The 24,718-nt window shown below is 39.9% G+C and overlaps 1 long non-coding RNA gene across 1 annotated transcript in view; it reads left to right on the plus strand.

Annotated features, from left to right (window-relative positions):
- Nucleotides 1-7,774: 7,774 nt before the first annotated feature.
- The window catches only part of LOC148443238 (uncharacterized), a 105,731-nt gene continuing 88,787 nt past the window's right edge, over nucleotides 7,775-24,718 (plus strand). The window contains exon 1 of the long non-coding RNA XR_015875709.1: nucleotides 7,775-7,873. This is a non-coding gene — a long non-coding RNA (uncharacterized LOC148443238). The remainder of the gene's footprint in view (nucleotides 7,874-24,718) is intronic.

Consider the following 24,718-nt stretch of genomic DNA (forward strand, 5'->3'; position numbering starts at 1 on the left):
GGGCTGCACAGGAAACAATTGCACATCCTCTTTTTTGGATGAAAAATTAGCCATCAAACATAAAGTAATTGCATTTAAGTGTCAACTCTAGTAGGGTAAGAACAAAGTTAATATCCGGACCTGTATAGCATGGGTTGTTGGTCAATAATCTGCGAATGGCATTAAATCCTCTCTCATGCGGGATACTCATATAGAGGCTCATAACATCTACTGTACAGAGTGAAAGATCACTGGTGAGAGATCCAAGATCCTGTAGTTTGTGGATGAAGGATGTAGTGTTTTTCAAAACTGTGGGTTGACTTTGGACAACTAGCTGTAAAAGTATTTCCCAATACTTGGACTTCGAGTAATACAAAGAGTCTCTCGCTGATATGATCGGGCGGCCTGGAAGAACTATCGGATTTTTATGCAATTTTGGAACAGTGTATAGTACTGGGATGATTGAATACTCGCAAATCAACATATCTGCAAGCTTTTTAGAAATATTGGAATTTAGCACTGCTTTTGAGAGCATGTTATCCAACTCCTTTTTTTAAAATTGGAGTGGGGTCCCGTTATAAAGCTTCATATACAGACTGATCAGACAATTGGCAATTAATCTACACCCGGTACACTTCAATATCTTGGACCACTATACCCCCTCCTTTGTCGGCGGGGGCCTATGATGATATCCGTATATTGGCTCAAGTTACGTAATGCTAACTTATCCTCCAATGATAAGTTCGGGATCACAGAGCTGCAGTTAAAGTCCATTTTCTCATTGGATTCATTCATGCAGTTGGAGAAATATTTTAGAGCCATGTTATTTGATGGGGGGTCAAAAGCCGAACTTTTATAGAAGGAAATGGTGGTTTCAGTGGAGTTATTCTGAATCCCAAAAAACTCTTTGAGTCTCACCCTGCGATTAAACTTGTGTAAATCAATTTTATTGTGAAATTTATCTGAGATATTATCTTGCACAAATGACAGGCCTTTATTCAGAACACTGACTTCTGCCGGAGTCAGTGTTCTTTTTGATAAATTTTATTCTACATCTTCTTTTAATAAATTTGCCTTCCACAACCTTGCCCACTGGCCTGCTCTACGGGTAAAGACTCTTTGCTTGTGTCGGCCCTCTTTCTGGTGGTAAACCCTAAAGGGAGTCTCCATGAGGTAGAGGCGGCTGTTTCCCCTGCACATTCTATGTCACTTGATGTCGCCGCACCACTTGAAAATTCCATTTCAAGAAGGAATTTTTGTTAGATATGAAGAAAGGATGCCTGTTGGTATTGGAACCAATATTATTCACCCAACTATTCACCTTAAATTCTGCTATATATATATATATATATATATATATATATATATATATAGTGACAGGGTCAGCATAATTCCACATGAAGTAAATGTGGAATATCCAGATCTCCCAGGTTTGGCAGAGCTGATTATAGACACCTGTTAGAAGCTGGTTTAAGAACTGCAGAGACACTCGGAAAACTGAGCCTAATGGTGAAAAAGTCAACCAGCTTATAGGCCTGGGGGTGACTAGTGTTAGAGTTCCAGGACCTGCCAGTCCATCTTGCCTGTGAAACTGCTAGATCCAGTTTACCTGCCTATAGTGAGCAAAGCCACTGATGGATTATATATATATATATATATATATATATGCACACACACACACAAACACACTGTATAGGTGCCCTTATATTAAAGCTAAATCAAATAAAAAGCATTTAGCCATTATAATTTTGTGATGGGGTCATGGCGTTTGAGGGGCTGCACATCACAAGTTATTGGATGTGCTCAGCTGTCTATGTAGAACTGTCACTCGGTGCATCATGCCAAGTTTCAGAACGAAAAATTAAAACAATTATAATTTTGGAATAATCTAAATTTGAAAATGTGTTGCTTTTTCCTCTTCTTCCTGTTTCACAAAAGTGAGTGTTTTGAACTATTTTGAGATATTATTGGGGAAGGCATTGCTCAGGGTAGAGGATGATGTAGAAAAAGGGGTTTGCTTTGATCTTGTTACAGTTTAGAGCCTTTTGGGGGTTAAGGTTTTTGAGAAAGTCAGTTTTTTTAATTTTGTAAAATTACTCCATGTTAAAGATAGGGATTTTCATAATGTTGCACATGTCAAGTAGCCAATGAATTAGCTGTATTAATTTTATTGAAAATGATAGGGGGTGTTTTGCCGCTGGGTGGGGGCACCCAAAGAGGTTTATTAGGTCTTAAACAGTCTGAGTAAAAAGTTATTGATTCCATGTGTGTGGCCAGTCAGTTGCATTGAGGTCACTCAATATATTTAATTATGTATGGTAATGTTTTATAGGGCGGGAAATACAAATTTGCTCTCTGTGCAGAGTGTACACTGCCACTGATCCCAAGTGTAGAACAGGTCATATCTATACTAGTATGTACATACTACATAACTACTGTATTTATAGAACCATGACAAACCATGACATAAGATCAGCCAACCAGGCAAAGTTCTCCAGAAATCCTGAGAGATATACAGTACAGCACTTTAGGTGAATGTCCTCAGGTCATTCCTCCTCAATGCCTGATCCTCCTCAATGCCTGATCCTCCTAGATGCCTACCCATCCACCAATCTGAGAAATCTCCAGGGAACATCAATCTCATCCACATAGATCTGCATGGTCTGGCTGGTACTGCCAAAGTCAGCCTGCCTGGGTGTCTGACTCCTCACAGTGCACACTACACAACCTCCTGCTGTTACATCACATATCACTATTCTGTCCTATAGCTGACAATCAACACTGTGACTTGGCAGCAGCAGAGCAAGGTGAGCAGTGACTGGACATAAGTATTGAGGATTGGTGAGACTGGAGAGGTGTACAGGATTAACTTGGCTAAGGAGTTGAGCAGGTACTGCGGGCATGTATGCTGGGGATTAGTGAGACTAGGGAGATGTTTACAGGGTGAAAATGCAATGAGGAGGGTAGCAGGCACTGTGGGCATGTGCAAATGGCAAATGGGGACTGGGGGTAAGTGCAGAGGGTGAGCTGGGAGGGCTGAACTGGGACTGTAGCTACACGCTCAGCTGTGACTGGCGGTATTTGCAGAGGAGGAGCTGGTAGTGCTCAAATAGGACTGGGGATACATTCAGTAGTAAGCAGGGACTGGTGGTATGTGAAGAGGGGACTGAGGATATGAGCAGGGACTCAGTGGGAACTGGTGCTATTTGCAGATGAGGAGCTGGGAGGATTGAGCAGGGATTGGTGGGATGTGAAGAGGGTAAGCTAAGAGGGGACTGTGGGTACATGCAGGGTCTCAGTGGGGACAGGCAGTATGTGCAGTGTATGAGCTGGTAGGACTGGAGATACAGCATGCACAGAGGGAGAGCTGGTAGTGCTGAGAGGGACTAATGATTCATGTTGGGCTCAGAAGGGATTGGCAGTATAAGCAGATAATGGGCAGAAATTAATTCTGGGGTTATGTGCAGTGACTCCATGAGTACTAGCAATGTGTAGTGGGTGAACTGGGAGAGTTGAGAGGAGACTTGTGGTACATTGTGTGCACAGAGTGAGTGGGGTCTGGGGGGTGATTTACAGGGACTGGGGGTATGTGCAGAGGGTGAGTGAGGCCTGTGGTCATGTGCAGATACTGAGCAATGACTGTGGATATGTGCAGATGACTGGGAATATGGGTGAGTGGGGACTGTGATTATGTGTATTATAGGGTAAGCGTAGACTGTTAACATGTGCAGGGCTGAGTAGGGACTGGTGGTATGTACAGCAACAGGGGGCAAACCTAAGAATTGGTCATAACTCATTGCTGGCTCAGAGGGGGAGGAAGCATGGGGAGGCAGGGTTTCTGGTTGAACCCATCAGGATCGGGTATTGCAGATTCTTCCCTCCTCCAACAGCTCCTGTAGTTGGGGGATAAAAGGGAATCTGCTGCTTCCTTGATAACACTGATCCCAAGCTGCAAGAAAACAAATCTGCGAGTAGCCGTGGGTGTGCAATCCTTTTAGTAGCTTGGCTGGAGAAGTCAGTAGTGAGGTTGCTATGGCACCTGAGTGGCCCGGCAGCTGCTGGAAGATTATCTCTAGTACACTTTGAGTGGTGTTTTACTGCATCTGCGATGCAAATAAGATGCAAAATTTGAATAAAAGGACAAATTGCTACACCTCCCGCAGCATCTCAGTCACACCAGGCATCCTGTGCTGTATGTCATGCAGATGCTAGGTGTATGAGGACACATCTTTATGTCGACATTTTGTCCATATTGACATTTTTCAGATGCTGACCGGTTAGAGGTTAACATTTTTATCACGATGATACCAAAACTGTCGACATTCTGGTGTCAACTTGATAACTATAGACATAGTAAATGTTGACATTATGATTGCATACCCATGTAAACATACATTCCCAGCAGCTTTGTCTGCATGTAAAGTGATTATAATTTTAATAAATGTTTCTGGATTACTAAGAGGGAGAAATACTGTAAATGAAAACTACCATCAGCAACTACCAACCTCTTATTTGCATTTGTGTATGGCTGGGCCGTGGTTAGATATGTTAATGTGTTTAAAACATTTATAAGTGCGGTCTTCCAACTGTAATACAGAAAGAAAATGAATCAATAGATATCAAAATGTTTAGGAATGTATTACCCAAAGCAAACTGACATCAGGACTGTCCTAACCAAACCATCCTTAAGCCCTGAAATGCAGTCACAATTATTTTTTTAATAAGCATGAGGTTATCATCATATTTAAGTAAATAAAAGAAAAAGAACAGAATTACTAGTTATGATTATGATGTACCCTAAACAAATTTTGATTATTAAAACACAACAATGTAGTTTAACATCAGTACAAGCCATATAAATGTTGATGAAAGGAGTCCATTTGGCACCTAGAATATATGTGAACCTAATTTTCATTTACCCTTTTGTTTCTCAGAACTTTCTTACACTGTAGTGAATGGTCACAATTTAAGACCTTTTTTGTCTTAGAAAAGCACTAACTGGTTTAATTGGCCTAATCACTGAATGCTTTTACTTGGATCTGAAAAGGGTTTTGAATGGAGATACTTAATGTTTCACCATGTTGATAATTAGCCATTCATTACTAATGGCCAGCACATTCCTTTTTATATTATAAAGAAATATATAACTTGCTCTTTTTAGCAGTCTGTTCATTTGTTTTCAGTAACAATTATCAAAATTGTAGCTTGAATAGCTGAATCCATTTTTAATTTCAATAACCACTTCACATTAGAGTATTTTTTTTTATTTAGCATTAAGGGGCACACTGTAGATTCCTTTGTTAGGACTGACAAAATGTGGAAGCTTTAAGTCATACATATTATGCAGAAAACACAATAAGTTTCAAGTCTGTCTTCTTTGACATCCCAGAGACAAATGTATGAACTGTTACTAGAATCCTTAAAACTACTTTTAGAACATATCTCATTTGGAGAAAAGTATGTTAGAATTTTTTTTTACTGATTTATGTTCTTACATTTTATGCCAACAAATTTAAGGGCTTGCTAACATTTATGGTTTATTATTGTATTTGAATCCAGTCTAATTTACATTAAGCGAAAAAAATGACTGTGGCAGCAACCTTTACTTGTGACATGGTAAAATTTTTGGTCTCCTGAAAATTGAGAGGGGTGGAGGCCAGGGAATCACTCATATTTATAGCAATCCTTCTTTTTATCTGGGTGTTTTTTTATCTGAAAATACACTATCTATATATATTTTTTTATCTATATAGCAATGCACTTGGTTCCCCTTTAGTAAAAGCACCCAAAAGTTACTTTAAGGGATAGTTATAAAAACTGCTGCAAATCTGAATAAGCATAAAAAGGTACTGGTTTAGCATCCAGATGATATTTTTCTACTGTTTAGGCATTGGAGGTTGTAATTTTGATTGAGTGTTACGGGTTACAGCAACTGTCTTTGCACAGTTACCTGGACACCAGTTCTCATAAATATCCCACAGTAATTTTTAGTCTTTATTTCTCAAGTATTTTTTATCCAGCTTGCATTAGTTTAATGCATCAATATTATAAACAACAAGGAGGCATGAATGAACCACAAAGGAAAACTGTTTTACAATCATACATTATGGAGCATTTCATATAGGTTTATCTTGTTTTATCAAAAGACTCTTCCCAGAGGGTAAATAAAATACTTGATCACAACAGCAATTGGTAATGTGTGGTAAAAGTGTCCTGCTTCAAAAAGAATTTCTCTCACCAGAGATATCTCTATAACCCATAGTATCAGTCTGCATATTTTATCTACGGTTGATCAAACTTTTACTTGTAACCAAAATAGATACCAGGTGCTGGGTAAGAGGAATTTTCTAATCATCTCTAAGAGCAGCTTTGTATGGGTAGCCAAACCAAATGTAAAACCAAAATTATAGTGTTGAACAGTGGCAGCTCCATAGGTGGGGCTGCAGTGCAGTCCAAAATGCAAATAGGGGAGCCACACCAACTGTGAAATGAGTCCAGGTGGTGATGTTTGTCGGCAGTTGGTGTGATTCCCCTATTTGAATTTTGGATTGCGCTGCCGCCACTGGTAGTGAATAAATACTTGCAGACGATTTATGAATAAATGTAATGATTATTCAATAAACATTTAATTACAGCAACTGAAGGAATATAATGTATAGTACACACTGGAATTTATACTTTTGATTTTATGTGAATGCTATATAATGAATTACATGTACAATTAGGCTACCATAAGTAAAATATTGAATACATGTAACAATTTATATGCACAGTGCATATTGCAGAATAAAAAGACAGATTAATTCATACTACTAAAATAAAACATACCTAAAAATATACCTTTTTAGGCCTAATAAAAGACCTTATAGAGAAATTATATATATATATATATATATATATAGATATATATATATATATATATATATATATATATATATATATATATACACAGTAAACATTAATATTTCACAAAAAAAAATTCTCAATTTATAACAACCAAAGGTATAATATGTTCATGAAGTTACAATAAAATATTACTGTGCAGTAATCTCAATAAAGTACATTGCTTGACAACTCTCTATGTTCATTGGAACATACCATATATACCTTATATACCATCTGGTTAGGAGTATCCTTCTCCAACAGGGTATTACAAATTTAGTGATATTTTTTGTGGAATATTAATGTCTTTATATATACTTCTCTATAAGATCTTTTATTAGGCCTAAAAAGGTAATTTTTTTTAGGTATATTTTATTTTCGTAGTAAGTATTAAAACATGTCTTTTTATAATACTCTATGCATTGTGCAAATAAATTGCTATATTTTTTATTTTTTTTCTTGTGGTAGCCTAATTGTACATAGAATTCATTATATAACATTCACATCAAACACGTAAATTCCAGTGTGAACTTTTTACTGTACACTCCTTCAGTTGCTGTAATTACTAATATTTTTTTGGAAATACTTAAGGTACCAAGATATCTCTTGTATAGTTGGTGCTGTAATCCCAAAGATGTAGAGGATCACATAAGTGTTTATAGCGTGAATATGTTCTCGATATATGTAATACTTTAACACCAAAGATATAAACTTATATATAAGTTCTGTGTATGAGAAGCAGCAGGGCAAGAATAATTAAGGCAGTCAAATGTGAAAAACTTACCATTTTTTAGCTTCATTGAGCTTCCCCCAGGCATGCACAGTACCTGCCATGACATGCTCCAAGATACTGTAAAAATATGCAAGACACATAATTTTGCAGTTTAGTACTCTTAAACATGATGGTCACACGGACTGGATCTCCTTTAAAATGTCCAGGCACTTATCTCAAAGGATATTTAGAGTGGAATGGAACCTTCTGTAATTGTCCATTTAAAGAATCCTTAGCCAGGTATGGTGTCCATAAACAGATGTTGATTAATTGATTAAATGGTTGATTGTTTAAAAAATTAGGCAAATCATTAGTGTTTCAGCATATATGTAATAGAGTTAAGTACAAAATAAGAAACACTAAATATTAATGTTAAATTATAAAAGTTACATTAAAAAAATTATATATTGCCTGTCAAAAGATGAGTTTCTAAGAATTAAATAAAAATCTAATCAAATAAGCTGTTGTCTAAAACAATGAGCCACAAAACTCCTTTAGAGAATTATTATATACAGTACATTTATAAAATCATGTTTATAGCAGAGATCAAAACTGCATCCAGCGAGCTAAGGCTTTTCAGGAATTATGTCTCTTTTCCCAGGTTTTCTGATCTTTCTCTTGCTATGCAGAAACTAGTACCATTCTCTATGAACTTTTCATGCTCAGTATACTTGTATAAACAGTATCCACTTAACAACAGAAGTTGTTTGAGAAATATTGGTATAGGGTTACCTCGCAGATAACAATAAATCATCAACCATAAATAACAACAACTTTAGGGTGATCCTTACTAACTTTTGAAGCTTTCACACAATACCAATCAGAGGGGTAGATTGATCTGTAGAGTAATCATTCATCTATGTAATAATGGAGAGTGAGAGTGAAGAGAGTCAGCGAGTGAGTGAGTGGTGGGCTTTCCAGTAGAGAGAATGCCAGAGAGAAAAAGAAAGAGAGAGAGAAAAAAAGAGACTAACAGGAGAGATGGCTTGTGGTGAGTGACAGCCAGGGACCACTGTGTGAGGTAAATTGTAATTGATGACAAAAACTCAGACTGTTGCTACCATTTTTGGGGCATGTCACAGCCTACATCTGCAATCTTGTGTGCAAAAAACAATTGCTCTGGCTTCTCAGTACACTTGCACATTCTGTGCAACCATAGGGTTACACAGAATGTTGATTATCAAAGGATCTGCAAAAGATGCTGCGTCTTTATGCATGGTTGCTTTGATTTGTGATGCCACCTGTGGGTGTCAGCACAACTGATGACTGCATATTTTCACAAAGCTGCTACTTACAATGAAGCAGCAGCAGAAATAACAGACACCTCTGATTCAGGCCCTATATGAAGCTAATTGTAATTGTAAATGTAAATTATTGCAACTAAGCAAATTTATGTAATCTGCAGTCAAAACCTCATACTGTACTACATGGATCTGTTTAGCAGCAAATGTTTATGCTGGCTGATACAACTGGTATAATACACTATAGTTATATTTACAGTGATTCTTAGGCAGGAACAAATAGCTCCATGTGTTAGGTGTATGACTTTAGTGTATGAGGTTGAGAGTTTAAGTCTCTAGTATAGCATGCTGAAAAATGTGTTTTTAATACAGGCAGGTGTAAGTGAAGGTGCACATAGCTCTTGTAAGTACAGGAATCAATCAACAAAACCCACCTGGACCACCCATCAGCAGATTAATGGCCCTCAGAGACTTCTCTGTCTGAGGATCCCCCTACACCAAGTGTGGACAGACCCCCACAATAATTCAGTGCCTTATGAAGAAAATAACCTGTGCCTGGTGGGCCCCCTTCATCCTGCCAGGCCTTGTTCATAATCTTGCCCTGTCTATTGCCTATCCATTATTGCTACTATAAGTGGCATTCCTTTTGTGAGGACAGATAAAGTTTGCAGGTCATAGATTCCTGCAAAATAATATTAATGCAAGATTTCCTGCAGTGATTGACTGTGTAAACAAACCCAAATGTAGGAAATAAAGGGCCTGATTCAGACCCACTCGCGAGCGGCTGTCCGCTCGCAAGTGGGTCGATGTTATGCACTGAGCATGCGCACGACGGAGGGAGCTCCGTCGTGCGCATGCGCCAGACGCGACGAGCGAAGGAAAGTCCTTCGCTCGTTGTGTCCGATCAAAGGGGGCGTGCTGTCAATGTTGATTGACAGCACGCCCCCTTTGGTGTGCGTGCCGGGGGCGTGCCTCCCTGATGGGGTCGTTCCCACGGGAACACCTCCCGTCAGAAGCCGGCCCACTGACATCACTAGTGATGTCAGTGGGAGTGATTTTGGCTCTGATAGAGCCAAAATCACTCCGGAGCTTGCGGTTGAAAACCTCAACCGCAGGCTCTGGCTCGCAAATTCGATGGTCGCGATGGTCACGACCATTGCGGCCATCTCAAAGCACGCTCGTATAGCCTGTGGGTGGTGACCCACAGCTATACGAGCATCCAGGAGGACGCTCCATGAAAATGGAGCCCGGCCCTCATTCAGAGCGTGCGCTCTGCTCAGAGCGTACGGCTCTGAATGAGGGCCAAAAACAAGTAAAATATAAAAAATTTATGATAAAATGATGCCTCTGCAAACGTTTTTAGATCCCATCTGTGTATCACAAACAGGGCTTCTATCTTTTATGATTGAATGGCCTTCTTTGTTTTTAAAGATACCCATGTTAAAAAATAGTATTTTCCCGCTTAACTTTTTAATAATGAATAAAGGTGATGCATTGCATGAAACAGTCTTAATAATTTACAAGGTAATATCAAGAAAATACTAACTGAAGTGGGCTGGGGAAAATATGAACTTTGATTTACAGATGCTTCTAAGCTGAGATTTTAATATAAGTAGAAAAACAAACGCTACCACCTAAAAAAAATATTTATTATGTTCTTGGCCTGATAAGAAAGTCCTGACACCCAGTGACCAAAAATCAATGTGGGCTTCAGTTAGAGTTAGGAATAAATCCAGCTACAATGTGCAGTTTTGCACAATGGCAAAACCATTGTGCAGTGCAGGAAGGACAAATATAAAATGTGCAGGCAGATTTATAGTAAGGAAGGGAGGCTTTCTAGCACAACTCTAAATTGCAGTGTAAAAATAAAGCTGTGCAGTATTGAGTCCTCAGTGCAAAAGCTGATAGTATTTTTTGCACTCTGTGTTGCAACTTGATTTGTAACAGTTGCACGTCTTTTCTGGATTTGCTCCTGAAATTATGAGGTCCATTATGTGCATAAAGGGTCAGAATGCAGAACAAGATTTGTGGAAAGCCATGTGTCTCCTATGGAGACCTGAAAAGCCAAGTAGCCATTCCCAAAAAAGCAAATAGAAATAATCATTTGTACAAGGGACTGATGAAGAGTTAATTTTAAATTATGCCATAATTATACCCACTTTACATGTATGGAGTTAAATATGGAAATGTGCCCATTGCTAGGGACAATATACTGGATCCCTTTCACTGCTCACTTTGGGGGAAATATACTAATCTCAGGAAAGTGATAAACTACCAGCCACTCAGCTCCTGTCATCTTACAGGCTGTGTTTGAAAAATGACAGTTAGGAGTGGATTGGTTGGTAGATTATCATGTTCCAATTTATCACTTTCCAGAGCTTAATACATCTGCCCCTGTGTGTCTAAAACTCAACTTCAATGCTTTTATTTCAAGTCATGACAGCATTTTGGAGCCACCATTTGGCAGGGCCTTAAATCATTCACATTCATTCCAGAGAAACAGGCATATGAGCTGTAACATTCTTGGCAGCATGGGCCAGTGACAAAGGATGCCTTTTGGAAAAGTAGCAAGTGATCTTCAGAAACCACATTGGTCTGTAACTAGGTTTTTCAGCTTAAATCTAGAGATGATATTTGAATGGAAACAGCAGAAGTCGGGCTTTGATGAAGCTTAAAAAAAGAATGAGCATCCATAATTAGGTAACCAGTGCCAGAGTGGTCTTTGCTGGATGTCACTGCAGGGACAACATCTTGTTATGATACCCAAAGCCTGCTTTGTGTGAACCCCCTAGAACCCAGGCTAGTAAGGTCTTCTGCCAATAACAACCGCCCATTGTTCCCTTAGAAATAGGTGACATTCACCGGTACTTATGCAGCTGCCTGGACTTATCACTCGGGGTAGTAGACTTTCACACGAAGGTACAATGGGATTCAGTGGTGAGAGGATCAACAGGAACAGAAACAGTTTCAGGTAGACTGGGGAGTTGATGATATGACTTCGTAAACTGATGGTGTGGCTTTGAAGCTAATGGTTCGGCTTGGAGCCAGTAACAGAAGAAAGTATATAATTGATGAGGCCTTGAGAGCCGATGGCGCAGCTTGGAGCCTGTTGCAGAAGTGACTAATAATCGATGTGGCTTTGAGAGCCGATGGTGCAACTTGGAGCCAGTAGTAGAAGAAAGTACACAATCGATGTGGCTTTGAGAGCCAGTACACAGGTTTGAGTACTAGTTTGTGTATTAATTAGTGTACTGTGTCCAAAAGAGTTGGTACACAAAGTTTTGTACAAGTTAGTGTACACATTAGTGTACTGCATCCTTAAGAGTTGGTACACAAGTAGGTGTAAACCTATGTGTACTAATAGTGTACTATGGGCCTGATTCAGAGTCGGAAGCAATCAGCCATTCGCCCGCAGTAGGTACGACCGTCCAAATGTCAAACTAAGCGCTCGCATGTGTGGTCGCTCATAGCGAGAATTTCTGCCCCATATTTCCCCAACCCCTCCTCTAGCTAACGAGCGTCCGAAATAGCGAGCGCACTTCTCATTTTTTGTTGAAGTGTTCACTCGCACAAGTACTACCGGAAGTAGGCCTGTCATTTGTCGATTGCCTTGTTTCTCGTTCGGCAAACATCCGTGAATCGATTGGTGCCAACCATTACCTTAATTTACTTAATTGTTGGTCGAATGTTTTCAATCTTGTTTCTATTTTGAATGTCAATAAACTTTATTGTTTGTTTTGTGTTCATTTTGGTCCGTACTTTCCGTCCGCTTTTAACGGCAAACTTGTTTATTTTAAATCCAAAAGCTGTTTTTTTGGGGGGGTTTATTTAGGTTTATAAAATTGAAAATTTGTTTTTATTTTTTCCGGATTGTTGCTAACGCATCAAAATGCAGCAAGCTAATCCTAAGTCACAATATATTTTTATGGGTTGTAAACATGACTCATACATTAACCAATAGAATTGTTCATGTTGTTTATGAAAGTACATTAGCCAATCAAAATTTAGGGGTCCCTGTAATAAAACAGATTTGTTTTAAAAAAAAACATTGCCATCATGAGAGCCAGTGCTTTTACACGTCGTGAGCTGCTGGTGCTCACAGATGTTATGGATCACTGTATAATGGACAGGCCGCCCCCGTCACCAACATGGTCAAGCATCAGGCATACGCAGAGGTGCGGCGCAGGCTGTGGACAATGGGATATCGTAGGACCATCAGGCAATTGGAGCGCCGGTGGTCAGATTTACGGCGCCGGTCCCCACACCTGCTTGCGCATCTTCGGATGAGGATCCATCGGCGTAAGTGGATATTTGAATGTTTATATATCTATGACAATCTTGTTTTCATTTTTGTATTTTTGCTAATGTAAATTTGCATTAATGCGTGTGCAGTGTGCGTTTTTTTGGCCTAATGTTTTTTTGTTTTTTTCTTTTGGGTTAATGTTTTACATTTTAATTGTTTTTTTGAATACATAATTGCTAATATTCCAAACAATACATCATTTAGGTGAGGAGCGGATCCAGAGACGAGTCGGAGGCCTGCATGACCCCTCTCCCCAACTCCCACCATCTCCTCTCCTGCCCACTCCTCCCAAATTTCTCCACCCTCCCCTGACCTGGACATCCCTATTTCCCCTCCCTCTCCTGCTCCCCATATCCAAATAACCCCTCCCTCCCCTGTCCTACCCATCCATATTCCGACACCCTCCCCTGATGCACCCACTCTGGTTTATACTCCCTCCCCTTTATCCCCACTGGAAATAAGCCCACCTTATTCAGATGTCCAGTGGCCCACTTCATCTGAGGATGAGGATCTGGGCCAACCTGGCCCTGAAGCTGCAGGTATTCTGTTTTTCATGTTTGCAATTAATGTGTGAAAAAAGGTGCCCTATATGCACACACTGTGGTATCCCTGAATACAATCTAAGGCCAGTCCATTTTATTTATTTTTTTGGGTTAAATCATGCTTTGTTTTTTTGTTGGGTGCTAATTATTCAAAATTTGCGACTCAAATTTTAACATTAAAATGTATTCATTTTTTTATGAGTTGTTTTTTTGGTGTTATTAAATTTTGAAGATTTTCTGCATTTTTCATAACAAAATAATTTATTAAAAATCCACATATGCCAGAGCCAAATACAAGTTACATTGTGCTATTTACATTTTTGGTCTAAAATCAAAACTCAAATTGTGTAAGGATTATTTCAGATGCCAAAGTGATTGTTCAACCCACTATTCTCATGTTCATGTTGTTGTAAGTTGTTTATTAGTGCCAACTGGTAATTTAGGCAAGTTCATGTAACCACTATATTTGTGTTCAAACTTTAGCATGGTATGTTAACTAATTTTCGTGGAAAATCATACTGTTTTTTTTTCTTTTTTGTATTTTATTTAAAATTTTTATTAAAACACAGATTTTTCTTTCAACAGACCAAAGGAGGCGGGAGCATCACATTTTGGGCCATATTTTAGCCATGAGGGGCCACTTGGTGCAGCTACTTATTTCAATGGACCATTTAATTTCTTTTTTGCAGCATTAATATGTTTTACTTTTTCGTTTTTGTTAATAAAAATTGTTATTTTCCAAAAATCTTATTTATTGACTCAAACATTAGCTCACAAGGTCAAGCAATGTGTTTGGTTTTGTTTTTTTTATTGGGTTTTTGAATTTGCATATGAAAATGCAAACAAAGGCCCTGATTCAGAGCCGGACGCTCTGACCAGAGCGCTCGCTCTGAATCAGGGCCCACCTCCATTGATATGGAGCATCCTCCTGGACGTTCGTATAGCTGTGGGTCACCACCCACAGCATATACGAGCGTGCAAAATGATGATCGCGATGGTCTTGACCATCGCGACCATCGGAACTGCGAGTAAAAGCCTGTGGTTGGGTTTCTCAACCGCAAGGCCAGGAGTGATTTTGGCTCTATCAGAGCCAAAATCACTCCCACTTACATCACTAGTGATGTCAGAGGGGCCGGCTTCAGATGGTAGGCGTTCCCTTGGGAATGCCTCCATCTGGCAGGCACGCCCCCGGCACGCCCACCAAAGGGGGTGTGCTGTCAGTCACCATCGACAGCACGCCCCCTTTGATGAGACACTCCAAGCGAAGGAAAGTCCTTCGCTCATCGGGTCTCACGCATGCGCACGACGGAGCTCCCTCAGATGTGCGCATGCACAGTGGGGAACATCGACCCACTTGCGAGCGTACTGCCGCTCGCAAGTGGGTCTGAATGACCCCCAATGTTCCAGACTAAAAAATTTTTATTAAAAAAAGAGGGGTTTACCAGAAATTGTAGACTTTTTTTGTCAGTCCAAAAATTGGGTAAATTGACATTAACTCCATAATGTTTCACTAGAATACCCTTATTTAGTTATTTAATTGTTAAGAATGTATAAAAGCAACTCCCAAAATATGAAAATAATGAGAAAAAAAGGTTGGTCAAACTATGCCAACATGTTGTTAATTTTTAGGTTAAAATTACAAAAATACCAAACCAAAAAAAAAAAAAAACACTCGGAAATTAATTTCAAAGGTACTATCCATTTGTGCAAGGCTTTTGTGGTTTTTTCATGTCAAACAAAATTAAATGTTAAAACAAAATTGTTTAATACACATTAGCTCATAAACCAAAAAATATACACACAAAATTTTGCAAAAGAAAATCAAGAACTGGTTTAAGATGGTGCATGCCAACAAGTTGTCCAAAATCAGGTAAGAAACACATTTGTCCAGGTGTAAAGGTCATTTGTGAGTCATTATTGTCACAGGCGATCAATTTCAGGGAGTAAGCAGGTTGTTGTTTGGATTTTGCCAAAAAAAAGGTTAAAAAGCAAAACATAGTATAGTTAACACACATAATTTTCCTTATTATCAATGTCAACAAATGAAAAAAATTGGAAAATCAAATACCTGAAAAAGCGTGTAACTACCTCATAACGTATGGCCCCCCCTGACACTCTCCTCTGACCAACCTCAGGGGGCCATCATCAGGCAAGGCATCCTCTGGCTGCATTGGGACACCACTCCTTATGGCGATGTTGTGAAATATCCCACACAGGACCACAATTTTGGAAACCATAGCCGGCAAATACATGAGGTCACCACCAGAGCGGTGGAGGCATCGAAATCAGCCTTTTAAAAGGCCAATGCAATGCTCCACCACCTGCCTGGTGGCAGTAAGTGTGGAATTATATTGACTTTGTGGCCCTGGTGTAGGAACCAAATAAGGAGTGAGCAGCCAGGGCTTGCAAGGGTAACCACTGTCTCCTGTGAAAATAAAAAAACATTTAGTACCATTTCTAAGTCAACAGTGTTTGTTTTAAAAATTAAGGGTACTACTTACCCAGGAGCCATGCATCACCAGCTTGTAGGTTGTTTAATTTTGTGCTAAAGCCCTGATTGCCGGATGACATATGAATCATGTGCACTTGCTGGAAATTTGGAATTCAGGGACAGGATCTGGAGGGAGGCATCACATACCACCATTACATTCATTGAATGGAAATGTTTTCAGTTCCTAAATATTGCCTCCTGCACTGCTGGAGGCTGAAGTGGTATGTGAGTGCCATCCACAAACCCTATGATGTGTGGGAAACCAACAATTTAAAAAAATTGTTGCTTCACCACATTAAGGGACCACATATCCAATGGCATATTAATAAAATGATGGAGGTACTTAAAGAGTGCATCCATTACCGCCCTCAAGATCCTTGAAAAGGAGGATTGGGAAATGCCAGCAACAATGCCAACTGTGGTCTGGAAGGATCCTGAGGCACAAAAATGTAACACCGACATTAACTGCGTAAGTGGTGGTATTGCTGTTGTATTGTTAATTTGCCTTTCAAGTTCACTCTCTATTAATGAAAGAGTGTCTAGGATGATTTGAGGTGGTAGGCGATAACGCCGTAAAACCACATCATCAGGCATTCCAAAAAGGGTGACACGTGTTCTAAATATATGAGGACTTGCATGCCTACGATGCCTATGCCTTGGAGGATGTTCCGGTTGGTCGGGGTCGTGGACCATGCCACTATAATTCGCCCAACATCAATCTGAAATGTTAGACAATGTAGTTCTTTTTCCAACATTTAACAATGAGAAAATATACTTTTTTTACACATTAAGAAGAATCTTACAGGGTTGGGCAGTGACATCTTGAAGTAAACCTACGAATTAGATTTTCCATAAAAATAATGTAAAAATTAACACAAAATAAAGACAGGCTAAGGCTAAAATATAAAGAATGCATGCACTACACAGATGATGTTGTTATTCTAGGATTTTACAAGAAAATTAAAATGTACGCTAAAGCCACAGACAGGAGATGAGCAAAATATACGCAATAGAGGTTACAAAATAAAGTAAAATGGTACGCTAAAGCCACAGACAGGAGATGAGCAAAATATACGCAATAGAGGTTACAAAATAATGCTAAATGGTACGCTAAAGCCACAGACAGGAGATGAGCAAAATATACGCAATACATTTCGCATTTATTATGGCAAACAAACCATTTGCAAAAAAAAATAAAAAATTACGTACCCCTATCTGCATAGTGTGACCCCTTAAATAAACATGAAAAATTAATAAACATAACAGGGTCTAATGTATGACAAAAAACACTTTCCGCACAAAGATAATCAAAATAAAATAAACACGATCCACAACATGAAAGGAGAAAAAAAAAACGAAAAAAAAAGGAAACACGTATTAACATTAAAAAAGAATAAAATATTTGCAAGTTTAAATCGACCCAAAAATCGACCCAAAAAACTTACCTCAAAAAAAAATATATGTTAGAAAAAAAATGCAAAAATGCGAAAGAAAATAAACAAACAGAAAACTCGCACAAAATCCAACAAACTCAGCAACCAACCACTACTCCGAAACAATCTCAAACTCCAACCACTTCAAACAACCTACCCCGAAACAATGCCACAAAAAAGCCTTAAATAGACTGAACTTTCCTGCTCAAATTAATGACGCACAATAGATGCGCCCGTATAATGCACATGCATCTGTAAAAACGTCACGAGAGCCCACAATGGGTCTGCTGAATTCAAGGGTTTAATCATGTCCACTGAACAGCAGCAAAGCCAAAATCCAGGACCTCACACTAAGTAGATCCAAAATTAAAGTTACCACAACCCAAAAAAAAAAATTGTTTTTGTCATTTTTTTGTAAGGTGTTGAGACTGACAATGAGGGGGCAGCGGGGCCTAGTACCCAGGCCAGGGCCAAACACAAAAGGCAGCCACAATTTACAAGAAAGGAGATGGAGGCTTTGGTGCAAAAGTGCATTGATTACCTGGCACAGGCACCCCGAAATATGGGTGCAACCCAGAGATGGAAACTGTGGGAGGAAATAGCCAGTGCTGTCAATGGGGTTGGTGATTTTGTCCGTTCAACCAAACAGGTCAAACGCCGCTAAGTAAATGCTGTAACCTATTTCCAAATTTTTAAAAACTTAGGAAAAAATCTAACCATACATTTTTAAACAACAGATGGAGCAACTTCAAATATTGGGTAAAACAAAAATTGGCTGATAGGGCTAGGCATTCAGGGGGGACAGGTGGTGGGCCAACCCCTGTGTCATTGGAGCTAACAGATTTGGAGGAGCTGGCACAGGGGTGTGTGCAGGAAGAGGAGGTGTTTGGCATGTCCAACATGGACACAGACATGCCAGACTTTGCGGCTCCACATGTTGCTGCAGGTAATTTAGTTAAAAATGATTGAAAAACTTGTTTAAGTAAATTTACAAATGTACTAATATTTGTATGATCTCTCTTTTTCACACAGGCACAGAAGAGGACGAGTCTGCTCCAGAACTGAGGTTTTGCCGCAGTAGATCTGCTGGCTCCGCAGGGGAGGAAGCAGTATTTCCAGCTGGGGACCCTGTGATGGACAGTCCAGGGCCTTCCCCCTCACAGGCAGTGGCCCTTCTCACAGATCTCAATGATAAAATGGATAAAAACACAGAGATTCTGATGAGGAAAGATGCCAATCTGCTACAGGTGGCGGAGGCCCTGGAGGAAAACGCTGCGGTCATTGTCAGAATAGCTAATGCCCTGGAGCAGCTCGTCTGCCTGCGCATGTTGGAGCCGGCCTCCTTTCCTGTCGGAACATCAGGGCCCTCCACCTCTGGCGCAACATCGGCCATCCCTCAAAATGTGCCTAGCCCTATGCCTAGGCCAGAGGAAACACCAGCTATCTCTCGCCAGGCACGCCATACGACCTGACAGACAAAGTCATGCTCCCTCCAACATCAAGCCAAGTGGGGGAGAAGGCGTTGACAGCACTGTCTAATTTCCCCAAATTCCTTTCTACCAAAATGTGAACATTTAATTTTTGAAAAATAAAAATCCCTAAAAAAAATTGTGTGTCAAATTCATTAGCAAATGGCTAAAAGGGACTGGAACAAACATACTTAAATACACAACAAAGGTCATATACTTAAAAAAATGTTTAATTTAAAAAAACATAAGGTAACAGGTAGGTAAACAGTAACAGTAGCTGAATGTCTTTCTGTATTGTAACCAAAATGTTAAAAAAAATGATAAATAAAAAAAAAGGTGTTGGGCCTTATAAAAACAAAATAAATCTGACAACAACATAACTGTAATGATCCGGCCGCACATGCGCAATGATAACCGGACACATGCGCGATTTAAAACAATCGAATGCATACAAGCGAATGGCTGATTGCGTCCAGCTCTGAATCAGGCCCTATGTTCATGAAAGTTGGTACACAAGTTTGTGTACTAGATAGTATACAATGGTATGGCGGGAGAGGCAGGAGAGCCGGTAGCAGAACGGACCCTGTTGATGTGGCTAAGGAGCCAATGGAGAGGATGGAGAGCCGGTGGCAGCATGGATACTTCTGATGCAGCTAAGGAGCCATTGGAGAGGCTGGAGAGCCAGTGGCAGCACGGAAGCTGCTGGTGCAGCTAGGGAGCCGTAGGAGAGGCTGGAGAGCCGGTGGCAGCATGGACGCTACTGGTGTAGTTAGGGAGCCATACGATAGTCTGGAGAGCCGATAGCAAAGTAATACTGCTGGAAAACCCTTCCACGAGGTGATACAGAATGCTGACATTGAGACTAAGCCAAGAGGACCTATTGGAATGCTATAGTCTGCGAGGCGGCAAAAGGTCAGCGTATTCAAATAGAAAGACAAACTAATCATGCTGTGCTATGGATAAAATGTGGCCTCCTGAGGTGTGCAGATCGCCTAGCAACTGAGGGAACCAGAACAGCAGCGTCATGAGAAGGTAAACTGCCAGAGAGCGACAAGTCATGGCCACAACTTGTAACATATCTCTAAACACCACATGCACTTACAGACAGTAGTTCCTTTACCCACATGTATTGGTTAATCATCACTAGAATTAAATTTAATATATTGTCACAAACTTGGAAGGAAGTTACAGCACTCCCTGCTAACATAATCTTCCTCCAAAGTGCTAATGTTCGCCAGACGTGGAAAGCCAACTTTCCTCACAAGAACTGGAGACTATTGATTGCAGTAATACAGAATGCTTACATCAGCCTCAAGTTGCACAATAGTAGATGTGCTGTAAAGTTAATGCTGAGTCATCACAAGATATTGAGCAGCAAATGATCAACCTGCTTGGATTGAATCATTAACAGGGCTGGGGAAGCATTTGGACAAACAAAAATATGATTCCTAATTCTATTTGACAAGATATGGTAAGGTGGACAAACAGGAGTGGAGATATAACTAATTGAAAATTATATAAGCACTGGGAAATGGATCTTGATTTGCAAAAATACTATTAAAAATATGGCAAACAGAATTGAAATATCACAACTGTAGTTATGAAATAAGATTTGAGGGACACCTCACTAGAGGCAATTTATTTTCGAACACTAAACTCTTTCTGATAGGGGCTTACCTGCAAGTTAATAGAATATAAATATATAAATTTAATACTTGAACCCTCCAGATATAAATGATTAACTTACTGTGCACATAACATATTTGTCTACCTTTTCTCCTGTTCATTTGCCCATTTTATCTAAGCTGGTTGTTACCATCGACCAGTGATGCACGGCCATGTATGGATGATAGCGATATCATCCATTGGCCGTGCATGCCAGTCAACTTGCTTGATATTGAGCAGGTTACTATAGGGACCTGCAATTGTTGATCGCGAGTTGCTATAGTCGTAGGTAAGTAGGTGGTGTGCTGGTTGATCGATATCATTCATCCAGCACACCAGGGAGAGTGCATAATGATCAACCAATTATATCGTATCGCTGGCTGATTGCTATGTGTATATGCTCCATTAGGCTAGAGTGCATAAGGTGCAAAGTATTAAACCTTCTAAAGAGTGGAGAAGTTTCCTAAAGCAACAAATCAGCTTCTAGCTAGCAATTATTTATACAGTCTATAAAATAATAGCTACGGTAAACATCTCCACTTCTACACTCTTTAGAAGGTTCGATACATCTCCCCATAGTTAGCTAGATGGAATGGTAAACCATAGATTGGGGGATTATGTTCAAATCATGGGGGGCAGATTTAAATTGTTTTTGAATAACCTTATGGTGTAATAGTTGTATAGTACAGCGTGTTATATGTGTTAATGAAGAAAACCATCATAATTTATGCAGTTATAAATGACTGCATGGTGGTATAATCATCAAAGAAAGACCCCCAACATGTTGAAATTAAACACTAATGCCTTAGCAAAGTAATAACTATCATTTTCAATTATGTAACTAATTATTACCATATTTTATATCATTGTCAGAGTGCACAATTGTGACTATTTGATTATAGGTAAAATCATTTTTATAGGATGTATGGGTCAATAAATATGTAATATTTATGAATTCCTCATCAATTTGTGTGTGCAGTGAAAGTCATAAAAGGATGTTCTAAAAGACAGATTACCATATGCAAAGACCACTTATAGGGATATATTTACTAAGGTGCAGGTTTTTACAAGTGGAGTTGTTACCCATAGCAACCAGTCAGATTCTACTTCAAATCTATATTGCACCTTCTGCTATGGGCAACATCTTCACTTCTAAAAACCATCATTTTAGTAAATATACCCCCTACAGTTGTTATTGCACAGTAGATCAGGGATTAACTGAAATTTGTGTTTAAAAATTTAAATGAATTTGATCAGATTTTATTAATTTTCCTTAAGACCTTTTTGGATTATGATCCATATTATTGTTTTCTCCCACAAAAGATTTAAGAAATTGGGTAAGTTGTTCTGTTCATATATTTTATTTAATTTCTTAACTGTGTTGCATAATATTACCATTTTATTACCTATATTTATACACTCAATATTGTATTTTCTATTAAACCTAATTTAATAAGGTTCTGTCTTTGTGTTCTTACCAGATTTATAGTCAAAAAGCTTTGGTTATTATAACAGTACATAATTGTGAAACAGATTATTAATTTGTTAATGATAAATCTGATTTAGATTTTGATTGTATCATAAGGCTTTCTTTAAGAGCTTCAGCTCTTGAAAAACCTTGGTTGTTTTAAGAATAGGGGAATTAACAGCAAGCATGTGATATAAAAAGTGGATTATAATCTTTGCAAAACATTTAAAGTGGATTTTCAGTGAATAACCCTTTATCATACACAACACACAGGCTCAGCTAAGGGCTCTTCTTTAGATATTTTAATGCATGTGTCACGGTTTGACTAATAGTCTGAAAAAACAGAACATGGCTTGTGGAGCTTGCTGAAACCACCAAACAGTAATTATTGGCCAAATGTAATGGGGTGAGAGTTTTGAAAGTGTGAGAGTTTAGCAGTAAACTCTCACACTGTTCAAGTTTTATCCTCTAAATGGGAAAACATCTGGATGAAAGTTAAAATCGTGAAAGTTTTTTGAGTCTGAAAAACACGCGAGTTTGTTCTGTTGCTTTGTTCTGGGACTCTATTACATTGTCCGAGTTTCAAAAGTGTGAGAAAACACTCACATTTTCTAACTGTCACCCTAATACATTTGGCCCTACAGTATATGTCTACACACTATGGGCCTGATTCAGAGCCGGACAGTGCTCGCTCTGAATCAGGGCCGGCCCTCTGGTTTATCAGAACGGCCTCCTGGCTGCTCACATAGCTGTGGGTGACCACCCACAGCTATAGCAAGCGGCCATGATGATGGTCGCGATAGTCTCGTTGATGATGATGGTAGGGTCTTGTTGCCGCAAGCCCAAGAGTGCTTTCAGCTCAAACAGAGCCGAAAGCACTCCCACTGATGTGATGTGATGTCAGTGGGGCCGGCCCCAGACGATAGGCATTCCCAAGGGAATGCCTCCGTCTGGGCAGCCACGCCCCCGGCCCACCCACCAAAGGGGGCGTGCTGTCACTCAACATCGACAGCATGTCCCCTTTGTTACGAGACCTGGAGAAACAGTTTGCCCATCGCTATCCAGGAGGTCTCGCGCATGAGCATGATGGAGCCGGCTCTGTCGTGTGCATGCACACTGGGCCACCATCAACCCACTTGTGAGTGCATAGAGCTCGTGAGCGGGTCTGAATCAGGCCCTCTGGCCCTCATTCAGAGTCAATCGCTCTGAATTAGGGCGGTCGCTTGTGGTGTTAAGTGCGGCCTCCTGGTCGGTAGCTAAGCTTTGGGTTACCACCCCCAGCTCTAGCAAGTGACCAGGTTGATGGTTGTGATGGTCAGGACCATTGCAACCATTGGGGCTTGCAACAAGACCCTAAAGTTGGGTCTTGGCAAGTGCAAGCCCCAGTGAGCTTCCTGCTCTGATCGAGCAGTATGTTCCCCACTGACGTCATTGCTGAAGTCAGTGGGGCCGCCCCCAAACGGCAAGCATTCTGTCGGAATGCCTCCATTTGGCTGGCCGCCACCCTTGCCCGCCTCCCAAATGGGGCGAGCTGTCAATCACCATCGACAGCTCGCCCCCTTTGGTGCGAGACCCATAGAGACAGATCACCCATCGTTAGCTAGGTCTCATTCATGCGCACGTCGAAGCTGGCTCAGATTTGCACATGCCCAGTGGGCACATATGGACCCGGTTGCAAGTGCTCAGTGCTTGCGACCGGGTCTGAATATATTGTTAGCTCTGTTTTCATGATTTAATCACATTGTAAACCAAATGAATGTAGCCACCAGTCTCTAAAGTTCTAATGATGGCTACTCTGCTGCAAACAGCAGTAGGGAATAAAGATAAAAAATATCTACATTGCTTCCAAAATATCAAACAATTAGAAAATAAATCATTTGAAATACAATTTTAAGAGATTTTATAATCAGGTCTAGTGTTCACTGAATCCATAAACAAAATTTAATGGCAAGGAAAATAATATGTATACATAGTAGGCAGCATGATGACATAATCATTGACATTGCTGCCTTATACAATAGTTTTGGGATTATAATTGCAATGTGAGTATGGGCCTTGTTCAGCAAGGATCGCAGTTGCTAATATGCATGCTATTGCCCGATTTTTGTGTACTGTCCATGCATCACAGTGTGCATGCTTGAGTACTCCACTGCGATCGCAGTGACTATGCAGATCCATCGCAGAGTGATTGACAGGTAGTGCCATTTTTGGTTGGTGACAGTGGGATGTTCAGCAAAAAACAGGCGTGCCAGTGCATTTCCACACCATTGCAGGGGTATGAATAAATTACCCACTGTGATGCCCCAGACAGCCTGAGGTATCATGTCGTGCACTGAAGTTAGCAATATCTGAATGAGGTCTGACCTTGTGTAAGTGTGCGTGAGGCTGTGATAGTACTCGATTTATCCAATGGTTTTGCAGTCTTGCTAAACATTACAGATGTATATAAGGTAAAGTGAGCTTCCTTATGTAG

Source organism: Taudactylus pleione, unplaced genomic scaffold (genome assembly GCF_031769625.1).
Source record: "Taudactylus pleione unplaced genomic scaffold, aTauple2 ptg001314l, whole genome shotgun sequence".
In the NCBI taxonomy this organism is placed as follows: domain Eukaryota; kingdom Metazoa; phylum Chordata; class Amphibia; order Anura; family Myobatrachidae; genus Taudactylus; species Taudactylus pleione.